Source organism: Sinocyclocheilus anshuiensis, unplaced genomic scaffold (assembly GCF_001515605.1).
Source record: "Sinocyclocheilus anshuiensis isolate Anshui unplaced genomic scaffold, SAMN03320099.WGS_v1.1 scaffold110, whole genome shotgun sequence".
Taxonomy (NCBI): Eukaryota; Metazoa; Chordata; class Actinopteri; order Cypriniformes; family Cyprinidae; genus Sinocyclocheilus; species Sinocyclocheilus anshuiensis.
Window position 1 is genome coordinate 123,234 of NW_015544155.1, and position 12,520 is coordinate 135,753.

The window sequence follows — 12,520 nt, forward strand, 5'->3', positions numbered from 1 at the left end:
GTGCGCTGTACCGGCCTCAGCCTCAGGGTGCCATGGAGGAAACGAGTGATAAGTGGGTGTCTTCCCAATGATTGACCACCCAGAAGGGCGTGGTAAGCAGCTAAGGCCGCCACGTATACCTTCAGAGTGGAGGGAGATAACCCTGCGGAGAATCGCTCCTGCAGAAACTCCAGAACTGTACCAATTGGGCAGTTGACTGGGTCCTGCAGTCGCTGTCTGCACCATGAAGTGAAAAGTTTGCACTTCAAGGCGTACTGTTTCCTAGTGGTGGGAGCTCTGGACTGGAGTATAGTCTCAACAACCTCAGTTGAGAGACCAGATGCTAGGAGCTGTGCCCCCTCAGGGGCCATGCCCACAGCTTCCATAACTCCGGGCGGGGGTGAAGAATGGTGCCCCCCGCCTGAGAGAGGAGGTCCCTCCTGATCGGAATCTCCAGCGGAGAGCCGTCGAGGAGGGACACCAAGTCCGAGAACCATATTCGGGCCGGCCAGAACGGTGCTACTAACAACAGACGGACCCCATCCCGGCGTACTCTCTCCAGAACTCCCGGGAGCAGAACGATTGGGGGAAAAGCGTACAGACGAAGCCTCGGCCACGTCTGCACCATGGCATCCAGCCCCAGTGGAGCTGGATGCGTGAGGGAGAACCAGAGCGGACAGTGTGTCGTTTCCTGCGACGCAAATACATTTCCTGGCCACATTCCCTCCAGAGGAGCTCCACCACCTCGGGGTGGAGTCTCCATCCCCCGGGCCTCAGCCCCTGTCTCGACAGGATATCTGCCCCCTGATTGAGATACCCAGGGATGTAGACTGCTCTTAGTGAGAGGAGCTTTAATCTAGTTTAAATCAGAGTCATTTGTGTTCTTTGCTGAATTCAAGCGCTTCACACTGGATCTCACAGCGCTGTTTAGTGCTTGCATGATCGAGACTTATCAGTAAGTAAACGCATCTGCTCTAGTGAGCTCACACTGCACTGCTGTTTGAACTTAGCGCCGATGTGGCGTGGTTAAAATGAGTAGCACTGTTTCATTCCGCTTTTGGCGCATAAACATTATATTGAACTATTAACAAACTCTTGTTATTGTTTTATCGAGGAAAATTATATTACGATAATTATTGTTATCGTTTTGTCACCCAGCCCTATTACTGAATATTAATTGTCTTTTAACCCTTCCATAAAATTTGTAAAGAATATCTTTGTAATAAGGATTTTATCCATCCATTTCTCTTTTATAAACAAAATCATTGTAAATAAAAATGTAAGGCAAACATCTCTACTGGTTTCTTTGTCGTTCTCTTTAAGAGTGTCAGTGAGATTGAAGACATGCATTTTGCACATCTGACACGCTGTAAGCCCTGCCTGGTGATTTATTGAAATATATGGCTAATGTTCATTTATAGGGCAATCCAAAGGTCGTGTTCATAAATCTGCCTCCTGATTAGCTAATCATAATTTTCAGTTAACAAACTTTAATCACTTAGTCCAATTAATCCAAAGTGTGCTCCAATGAGAAAATTATGTTATCTACACTACATTAAGTATTATGTTTTCTGGTGTTGACCAGAAAGTAGCATTTTTACATTTATTCATCTAGCAAATGGGTTTATCCAAAATGACTTAAAAAGACTTATAAACGAGGAACAGCAATTTGTCATAAGAGCAAACAGAATTCATAGTGCACAATACCAAGTTTAGTACAAAATAGATAAGTAAACCGGCTAAAATTGCAGAAAAGAAGAGAACGATACAAATTAACTTAGAAAATAACTAAATTAATACATTTTTTTTTTTTTTTTAAACAGTGGGGAAAAAAAGCAAAATAAAGACAACAGTCAGGTTCTGTGAGTAAAAAAAAAATCATTTTAAGTAAAATAAGTAAAAAAAAAAATTTTTTTTCATAGAAAAATTTATACCATCTTTATTTATAAGATTTTTTTAAAACTTGGATTCAAAAATGATGCATTAAATTGATCAAAAGTAACATTACAGACATTTATAATGTTACAAAAGATTTATATTTCAAATAAATTCTGTGCTTTTGAACTTTATTTAAAAAAAAAAAATCCTGAAAAAAATTTACCAGTTTCTGCAAAAATATTAAGCAACACAACTGTTTTTTAAATGGATATAATAAGAAATGTTTCTTGAGCACCAAATCAGCATATTAAAATTATTTTTGAAGGGTCATGTGACACTGAAGACTGGCGTAATAAACGCTGAAAATTCAGCTTTGCAATCACAGGAATAAAATATATTCAAATAGAGAACAAATATTTTAAATTGCAATAATATTCCACAATATTACTGTAGTTTTGATTAAATAAATGCAGCATTGGTGAGCATAAGAGACTATGGTGTATAATTTTTTTAAATGTCTTAATTGTGAGGGGGGAAAAATCCAGAAGCTGCTGAAAAAGTGAGTCACTTAATATTGCGATGGATGATATGGTACAATATGCTCTGATTGAAATTAACAGTCGTTACCAATGCAGCATAATGTGCCTTATCTTCATTGTGTATTTACTTTGCTGTTATCTCTGATTCCCTCTAATGGAGATAAAGTGTTTCATCACCCACAAAACAAAAATACTATGCTTTAGTACAATTACCAGATGATTTATTAAACTGCTGTTGTCCACTTTGGGTGTTGATAAGAATCATTAATCTAATTAGTGATGAGCCACTAGACTCTGGAGAACAGATTTCGTCATTAAAATGATTAAACCCACATATAAGTGTCTCTTACGCACATTTATCAATGATGATTAAGGAAGTAGATAAGATGAATCTTGTTTCAGAGTGTGTTTTTAGGTAGTTGGTTAGACTTAAAGGTCCCATATTGTACACCTTTCTGGAGTTTTATTTGAGGTTTTGATGTCCTTAAGAATATATATGTGCGGTATAAGTACCAAAAACCATCTCAATATATTTTTACAGCTCCTTTCTCAGGAGCTATGCTGAGAACAGGTCGATTTTGGTCTGTCTAATTAATATTCATGAGCCTCTCTTCTGATTGGCCTGTTGTTTTCTGAGTGACGCACGGCCAGGCCAACCACAGGTAACCAGGGTCAGCGACGTCACAGCGCTAGCTGGAGGCAGCAAAATAAAGGGGAAACTGGAGGTGGCCCATTCAAACCAGCGCAGGTTCGGCTACATAAGGAGCTTAAAATATCATCTTGTTGTGATGTTGGGTGCCAGAATCGACGTAATACAGCCTCAAATTAGAAATTTGATCACATATCTGCTACCACTACCAGACAAAAAACTGACGGACAGCTGTGGTTAAACGCGATAAAACGAGCAGACTGGACAGAAACGATCGTCAAAAATGCTAGCGTTTACAGCGCACACTTCTTATCAGAAAAGGTTAAATAAAGTATTGTCTTTTGTTGTTATGGGCGCTTTTGTTGTTTTCAGCAATTTTTATTAACTATTCCTTTCAAAATAAAGGTTCCAAAAGGGGGTTTTCACTGTGATACAATAGAAGAACCATTGTTGGTTCACCAAAGAACATTTTAATAATCTGAAAAACTTTTTTCTAATAAGAACTTTTTTGTGTAATGCAAAGATTCTACCGATGTTAAAGGGTTAGTTCACCCAAAAATGAAAATTAGCCCATAAATTACTCACCCTCAAGTCATAAAGTCGCGCTCGTGTGTGTGAGACGCGGGAGCTGATGGCAGGGGGCGGTGGATATTTGTGGCGGTCAATGTGGATATTGTGGATGAGTTCTTCTGTCATCATGTTCTATTAGTTCTACAGCTTCAGTTTCGGAACTTTCACGCTTAGTAACACATACAGCTGTTCCCTCAACACAGTGCAACAGTGAAAAGAGGGACCCCTTTCAAACAGTGTCGCGTTCCGAACGTTGTTTAAGCAACATAATTTTTATGTATTACGATATTTTAAAAATTCATATCATAACAAAAATAAACACCGGTATTCGGTATGAACCGGTATACCGCCCAGCACTACTAATAAATAAACTTTATTTTTAAGAGTGTAGATCTTAAAGAAAATCATAATGAACACTAATTTAGTTTTTTTGTATGTAGATGTTTTCTAGACTAAAGACAAACATTATTCTTTGAATGTTCAGTAAAGGCTCTACAGAGTGATTTAAATGTAAATGATTAACAATGTATTCTCTGTATGAGAAGTGCACACATTTTAAAACAAATACATTATGAATTAATATAAACAATGTCAGGGAACTGTGAATTTTCCTAATAACACTATATTAAATTTGCATAATATTGCTATGCATAATCATAAAAAAGCCTTTTTCCCTCTTTGTTTATTTCTTATTGACTTGCTCCAAAAGTTTCTGTAGTGTCAACATGTATTTTTTTCCCTAAGGCCTCAAGTCCAGTTGGGGTCAAGGTGACCCATAGCCGATGGAAAGCGGGTCACAGAGAGTAATTAAAGTACCCTGTAATCTGTAATGGCTTTACTGACTGCTGGTGTTTGTGGCGTTTCCGCTGTCCAGTCTCATTTCGTTCCTAGTCATTTGTTATTTGTCTGTCATATTGCGGGTCAGAGACATGAATGTGTGAGCTGAGGTTAATGTTCTGACCTCTAAAAGGATTTATTGGGCTGACAGGCTCCTCAGCACCTACCAAAAGGACAAGAACGGCTGGGCACAGAGGGAACATTATATAATTTGCAAGCAAAGAGAGATGAACATTAAAGGGATTCATATCCTGAGAATATTCCTTGATGTTTTGAAATAAGAGTTTGATGTATTATGAAAACAAACTGTAATAACTTCCTAGTTCATTATGAACTTTTTTAACTTACTGACAGTCAGACAGATGAATAGTACAGTGACACCTGACCACTCACATTTACGTGTCAACAGTGCCGGAATGGGACGCAGTTTCAGGCTGTTCTCTCTTCAACTGCAGCTTTACTTCATTTTCCTAATATCACTTTCTCTCCTTTGTGTTTATGTGTGTGTATTTTTTTTCTATTTTTCTTGTACTTGTCACTTCTTTACCAGCAGCTCTACTGTTATGAACAGTGTAATGAAATTAACTCATTTGTAAGGGAATTAATTATTATTAATTCATTCAGGTTTTAAAAGGACTGGAATCTGAAAATTCTGAGTCAACCTGATTAAAGCTGAATTCAAATCTGATAGTTTACACTTTAAATCAAGGGTCGTCCAGCGAGCCGGTGATTCTTAGTATATTTTAACAATTTGAATATCTGTATTCTCCCTGGCCACAGGTTAATACGATTATAATAATTTGTAAGCTCTTAGAGAGGTAACGTAATCTTTGGCAAAGGGTTTAACCTTAAAATTATATGACATCAAACAATGATTCTTTATAAATGAAACATGAATTTTATTGGCTACTCTAGATTACATCAAAACTAAGCTAAAACACACATACACACAAACATACAGATTCTTTATCAATAGTGTAAGTGGGTCCGTTCGAAGACAGAGATCCTACAACAGAACTGTCTCCACCTTGTTGCAAAAACAGCCACCTCATTGGAATTAGTTTGCACAGAATCTACATTTATTTTAGTTAAATTCAAAGTATTACATTAGGACAACATGTTATTGCTGTTGTTATTAAGCATAAAATGACTTAATTACTCAATATGAACAAGCGTATATATTTCATACAGATTCATACAAAATATATTAAAACAAATTTTCTGAAGTGCCTAAATGTCAAAAGTAGTAGCCTACAATATCTTATAGAAAAATAATTCTAAACATGTTATTGCATTATTCATAATGGCTCATATTTGTATGTTGTCGTCTTCTCTAGCTCCTCCCTACCTTTACTAGCCTATAAATCAATGTGAATATATGTCTGCTAAATGTATTAATGCAACTGTGTAATGGCGTCTTTTAGCATAGAGTATTCTGACTGACGATAACAATGGGGTGCTTCTGATAGGCAAACATTTGATAGCAGTTTAATACTTAACTGAGTTACAAAGACAAAACTACAGCAGTCTATTTACACATGAAACTGACCTGCACTTTAGCTACATTTCGATGGCCGCTTCCTTTCCTTCCTCGAATCCTGTGAGCCGATTTGTATAGCACTGCCGATCAAGACTAATGGATTCATGATTTATTATCAATATATTATCTTATGTCAAACTCGAAAATGATCACTTTGGTATATGGGGCAGTCAGTAATATAAAACAATAATATATGTAATAAAAAAAATTTTAAAAACAGAGCAGCGGGCCAAATCAGCCGCCAGGCCACCGGGAATTCTCCCGGTGCTCCCGATGGACAGTCCGGGCCTGCATGTCAACAATGTCTATTCAGTGTTCAAATAGTTGAACACTATTTAAATTAATCATTTTTAAAGAAATTATTCAATAAAGAATATTCTCCACAAAATGTAAATAATTTGTAAACAAGTGTACATCAAAAAAAAATAAAATTATGTAAGAATCTATAGGCAGTCAGTAATATAAAACAATAATATATGTAATAAAAAAAATTTAAAAAACAGAGCAGTGGGCCAAATCAGCCGCCAGGCCACCGGGAATTCTCCCGGTGCTCCCGATGGCCAGTCCGGGCCTGCATGTCAACAATGTCTATTCAGTGTTCAAATAGTTGAACACTATTTAAATTAATCATTTTTAAAGAAATTATTCAATAAAGAATATTCTCCACAAAATGTAAATAATTTGTAAACAAGTGTACATCAAAAAAAAATAAAATTATGTAAGAATCTATAGTCTGCCCCGACCCAGATTCCACTCCACAATATATGTTTGATGATGCTCATTTCCCAAAATGGCTTAATTATTATAGAGAAGAAGAAAGTCAACAGTTATGTTGTTTCTAGACAAATTGGGATGATCACATCCTGAGCAAATGGGGACCAATTGTAGAACGGGAGCGGGTGTGGGACACCGAGAACCACCTCAGACAAAGGGGTGTGTTACAACAGGAGCAACTTCTTCAACATTAAGGGTAGAAAACTGTAAGTGTATAAAAGGATTGAGCTTAGGATGTTCAGAGTTCATTCTGACTCCATTGAACACAAGGTACTACAGGTACTTTGTCACTGCTATGCTGCAATAAACATCTTCGAGATCTTCAACGTCCTCATCACAATTTCTTACAATTACTACTAGCAGCAGAAATTTATTTAAATGGAAATGCAAAAAGTTGTCAACCGAAACATGACTGAAACATTTGAAATAAAGAAATTATTTACAATTCACATGGAATAATTATTTATTTGGTTGAACTAAGAAAATAAGCCAGATTTGGTTAAATGAACATGAACTTTGGTATTGCAAGCTTAAAAAGTTTGTTCACCTTACTTTCATATATATATATATATATATATATATATACAGTTTTAGTTATTTTAGTACAAGTTAAAGTAAAATGAGAAATGTTGCCTTGAAGACTAGCTGAAATTTTCATATTTTATTTCAAGTAATAAATATTTTATGGTTTTAGTTTCAGTTTTAGTTAACTATAATAACCCTGCAATGTTTTTCAGAATATTTCATATGAAATGCCAATGCCTTTACATACCAATAATCTCCATAAAGGTATCATGTTAAGTACCAGTTTCTGGCAAAATTTATGCTATTTTTTTTGTCTAGACTGGTGTTATAGATAATGTTAAGGACAGAATAGGTTTTATTGGGCAAAAGAATAGAAGTCGTGCACAATGCACTTTTCCTTTCATAACCAGCAATAAATGGTTTTACAATGTTATCAATATTTCATTGTGGAAGTTACAAATCATCTCAGACACAGTGCTTTGCTGAAGACTGCCTCTCATTCTTTATTTTTCTTGCTGTAAATACAACAAGGACAGCATGAGTCTAGGAGTCCCTGAGTCCCAGACCTTAATTAAAGCTGTTTGTTTTGTTTTCATCATGCATCATCATCATTATATAAATAATATAAATATAAAAGAAATAGGCACAGAAAGGAAAAAAAGAGATTACAGTATGCATCATGCCATGCTGGATTTCATTTTTAACACACATATAATTGGCTCACTTATCAATCTATGAGAATCAATCATATATGAAAACCCATTGTTTCATATCAGTTTTTGAAGGTTGAAAAAGACCAAATGGTTCAAATTGCTGCTGTTATTTAACCATAATTTGTCTTTTTGAATCATTTTTGAGAAGTTCAATATTCTAGAGCTAACCATGTTTTCATCTGAGTCTGATTGAAGTGATTATATGTCTTGAAATGATCCATAATGTGATGTTTTTCTTCTCCGTTTTATACCAGTGAGGCATGACAGTGTAGAAATGTGACCTGTCTAGATACAAAGGGAATGGCTGATGGAAGATTCAGCACAGCATTTCTTCATCAAAGTGACCTCAACTTCCATATGAGTTTGAAATATTAAACATAAAAATATTAAATATTAAAAAGGGTTGACACCAGGCTTCCGCGTAATGCAGAACTGAAGTGAGAATGCCTTTGGATTTGAAGTAGCAAACAGGATCAAGGACTGTAATTTCAATAAAATAAAATAAAAATTAAATGTTTTTAAGTTCTCTGTTAAGTTAAGAAGTCCTCTGTTCTGTGTTCTGAACTAATGAAACTCCTCGATTGACTGATTTTGTTGAATTGCAATTTAGTAAATTCTTCTTCCAATTCAACTTCCTGTGAGATGTGGCCATTTCAATTGAAATTCATGGAAAGGCAACCATTTTTTTTTTATTCAGAATTTTGCTGAGCACCATCCAAGGTAAAAATGATCAATGCTCTAACTGTCTCAGTACCGAAGAGCATGAAGTGATGGAAATTTGACATTGGGCCCAACAGGTCACAGCTCACCCACTCTACAGCCTCCCTCTGATAAAATAAATCCAGCTCTTATCAGTGCTAAGAGAGGAATTCTTCTCAAACATCTGTCTGCATAATGAGGTGTTTGAGACCGAGTTCATCGTGGCCCAGTTTCTGTCTGGCCTGCCTGCTTAATGACTTACATAAACATGAAGGGGGGGAAAATGGAAATGGATAGAAGTGGAACCTCTCAGACTCCTCCGGGCTTGCATTTGAAATGTATGAATAATTTCTGGGAAAGAATTGGTTGGAAGTGCACTTTAATTTAATGTCACCTTTCACCCTGAAAAATATCTACTCACCAGTACTAGTTAATGTATAGTCAAGTTCATTCTATATGGGTTAAACAAATAAACTTTTTATTTGTATGATTATAAAAGCCAACTTTCTTTATAGCAGGCATAATTAGACTTTTTCCACACGATATCCATAGTAAATCAAGTTCTAGTGAGCATAACTGAAAATAGAGGGGGTTGTTTTGGTTTTATTTCATTTTATTTTAAAAATGTATCTAATGAGATTACTTAAAAGTGGCCAAAGATAAAATACTTACATTTCAAATCATTTTAAATTATAAAAAAGTAATCACTCTGTACAATTTATCTTTTGTTAAATAAGCCCCTTTATTGCGGCTTGGGCCTTGAAGACCCTCCTCACACTGTGCTGTAAGAAGCCTGAAGTTCATCTTAATTAGCACTATTAGATGAGTGGTCTATCTAATCCTCCTCAATCCACAATGAATGTTCTTCACAATATGCTCAGAACGCCATAATTAGATCTTTCTATAGAGCAGCCATCTATACGATTAAGGCACAGGAACTTCTTCATTGCTAGTGACAGGTATAATTAAATCTTGTCAAACAGATCCTTGTATATATTCATAAATACAGTGTCCCTGATCCTTTCCATGTCAGATGATTGCATCTAAGGTCAAAATAATGAATAGAAATGGCAGCTCGTACGAGGAATGTACAATGCATAGCACTTATGTATTCATTTAGGTTTTTATAACTTAATTAACTTGCACTATGGTTTATAAACTTTCAGGGACCCACTAATGATATTTTATGGTTGTTTTCATTTAATCAACCATTATTTATTTGTGTTCTCAGCAGAGTTATTGTTGTTAAATAAAAATAAAACTAAATCTAAAAACATAAAGTTCCATCATCTGAAATACAATTTATTTAACAGAATAAAATATTTAAAAAAAAAAAACTAAAATTGAAATTAATACAAATGTAAAATATTTAAAAACACAACATAATTAAAATTACTAAAACTTTAAAATGAAAACTGAGAATATAATTTTTTGTTTTAAATATTAATAAAAAAACATAATAGTCATGCTATAATGGTTCTCACTCAGTTGAATTTTCATATTTCTTGCATATGACTGTAATTAAAAAAAAAAAAAAGCATACAGAGCTTTGTGAGTCACAGATGCTAAGAATCTACATAAAAACAAATGCTAAACCAACATTTCCCCAACTGTTGTCCCAATTCTCCTAAAACAGCTGTCTGAAGAAACCAATTTCATATTGAACAATGTTGCTAATTTAAGGGTGTGCAAGATCCCAGCATCAGTTGCAGCATGAATTATGTGCTTGTTATATGATCCATGTTTATGATGTTTGCTGACTTTAATTAGCCCTTGTTGATTGCCACCAATACAACTATTACATTTACTATTACATAATTGCTCTGTAGTTGATCAAATGATCTCAAAAAGGACAAAAAAATTTTTGTTGAATGTAGCATTGTTCATTTAGTGAAACAAATTCAAACAAAAGCTCATTGGCTAAACAAAGCAACATTACTGAAAACAGATATTAAGGCACTATAGTGTAGTATTATACTGACCTTGAAAGTTTTGCAAAAAATACTTTTATACAATATATGTAGCAGGTGATACCAAAGCAGCAGCACACATATGAGCACTGTGGATGTGTTTTTCTTCAGCAAATCAGTGAAATGGAAACTCAATATGAAGTCATTTATATGAAGAATATTTTCAGTGTAATGTATGAAGGTAGAGGCCACTATGCAGGGCTGCATTTTTCTTTTTTTTCGACAATGATTATATTAACCTGCAGAAAGAGCGAGTCGGTGAGGTGTAAATTTTACCTCTGATTATGTAGGTCAGCCCATCTGCAGAGGGAAGCTGAATTTACCTGTTTTTTTCCGACCCTGTGGAAAAGCCACAAAACAATATATGGGATGCCAGTACTTCTGAAAGGCTGGTATATAGATTGCTTACGGTTGAGGTCTCTTTTGCATTGACAAGTCCAACAGCACTTATGCACGATAAAAAAAATTATAATAATTCTCATACTCAGGGCCGGCTATATTCATTTCACCGTCCTCTGATGATTTCATTTGACCTCATCCGCTGAGATGACAATGTCCTTGCATGAGGGAATGATTGGTCAGTCCATCTTATTTTGACTAAATGGTGACCAATGAATGATGGCAGAGCTGATATTATTCCAAAATGAGGAAGCTGGGCTCCTCTGAACGTCAGCAATTACTGTGTTATCATCACCTGCCCAGCCAGTATAAGGACTTATGGCCTTAATCGCAACCGATGCTGTGAGTGAGTCTGAACCAGAGGCTATTTTCCTCACTTCTTCACCAAACACTTTATTGCTAGATTCAACAATGAAGCGCTTAAGCTCAGGTCTAATGACCACAGCACACATGGAGAGAAGGAAGGTTTAATATCTCCATTACTTTTCTCTTCCTGTCACTTTCTATGAAGCTGTTCAATTTAGGAATATGGCCAGGGCATTTTGTTCCCCAGGCAGTGGATGAAAAAATAAATATTACAAAATATGATAGCAAATAATGTGTAAAGCACTTTTACAGTAACACTGACAATTTATCCACAGACGGCATCTGTTTTGTCTTCATTAAAGGGATAGTCAGCATGACCTTATGAGTATTTTTATGTATTTTACGTAAAATGTGCTTCTTCTACATGTAAATTTATTTGCATAGACACCAAAACTTACAGCATCTAAAACATAAATCATTTATATATGATCTTTACAAATGAAAAATATTTGCAATTTTTTTATTTAATCCATAAATATTTAATTAATGGAATTAATCCATTGGTTATTGTATTTGTAGCTGCACTGACAGATGACTGAATTTACAACCCCCATGTTTTCTGTTTTCTGAGACCTCTGATATTTTAATATTTAAAAATATGGACTGGACTAGTCTTGATTACTGGTGAATCATGTATGTTTTGTAGTAATGTTTAAGTAATTATATCCCTGTGGAATTGTCTCTTTATGATTTTTATACAATTTAACCTTTTGAAATTTCACCTTTTTTGAAAAAAGTGGTCAACTCCTTCATCTTGCTAATTATAATTTCAGAGCTAGCATTTTGTGTCCTAAATACTGGCAATGAAATTATATTTTCTCACTTTCTTTGCATAAAATGATAAAAATGTTGTTGATTATTGTATGTATGCTCATGAAGATTTTCAGTCACATTAACATAGATATGCCATTATCTACATAATATGTTGTAACAAAAATATTTTTATGCCTGTTTTGTATGTGTGTGTGTGTGTGTATATGTGTGTGTATATATATATTAGGTTTGAGATAGGGTTAAGGGATCTAAAACATTTATAAAACTGTAAAATTTTAACTGTATATATATATATATATATATATGTA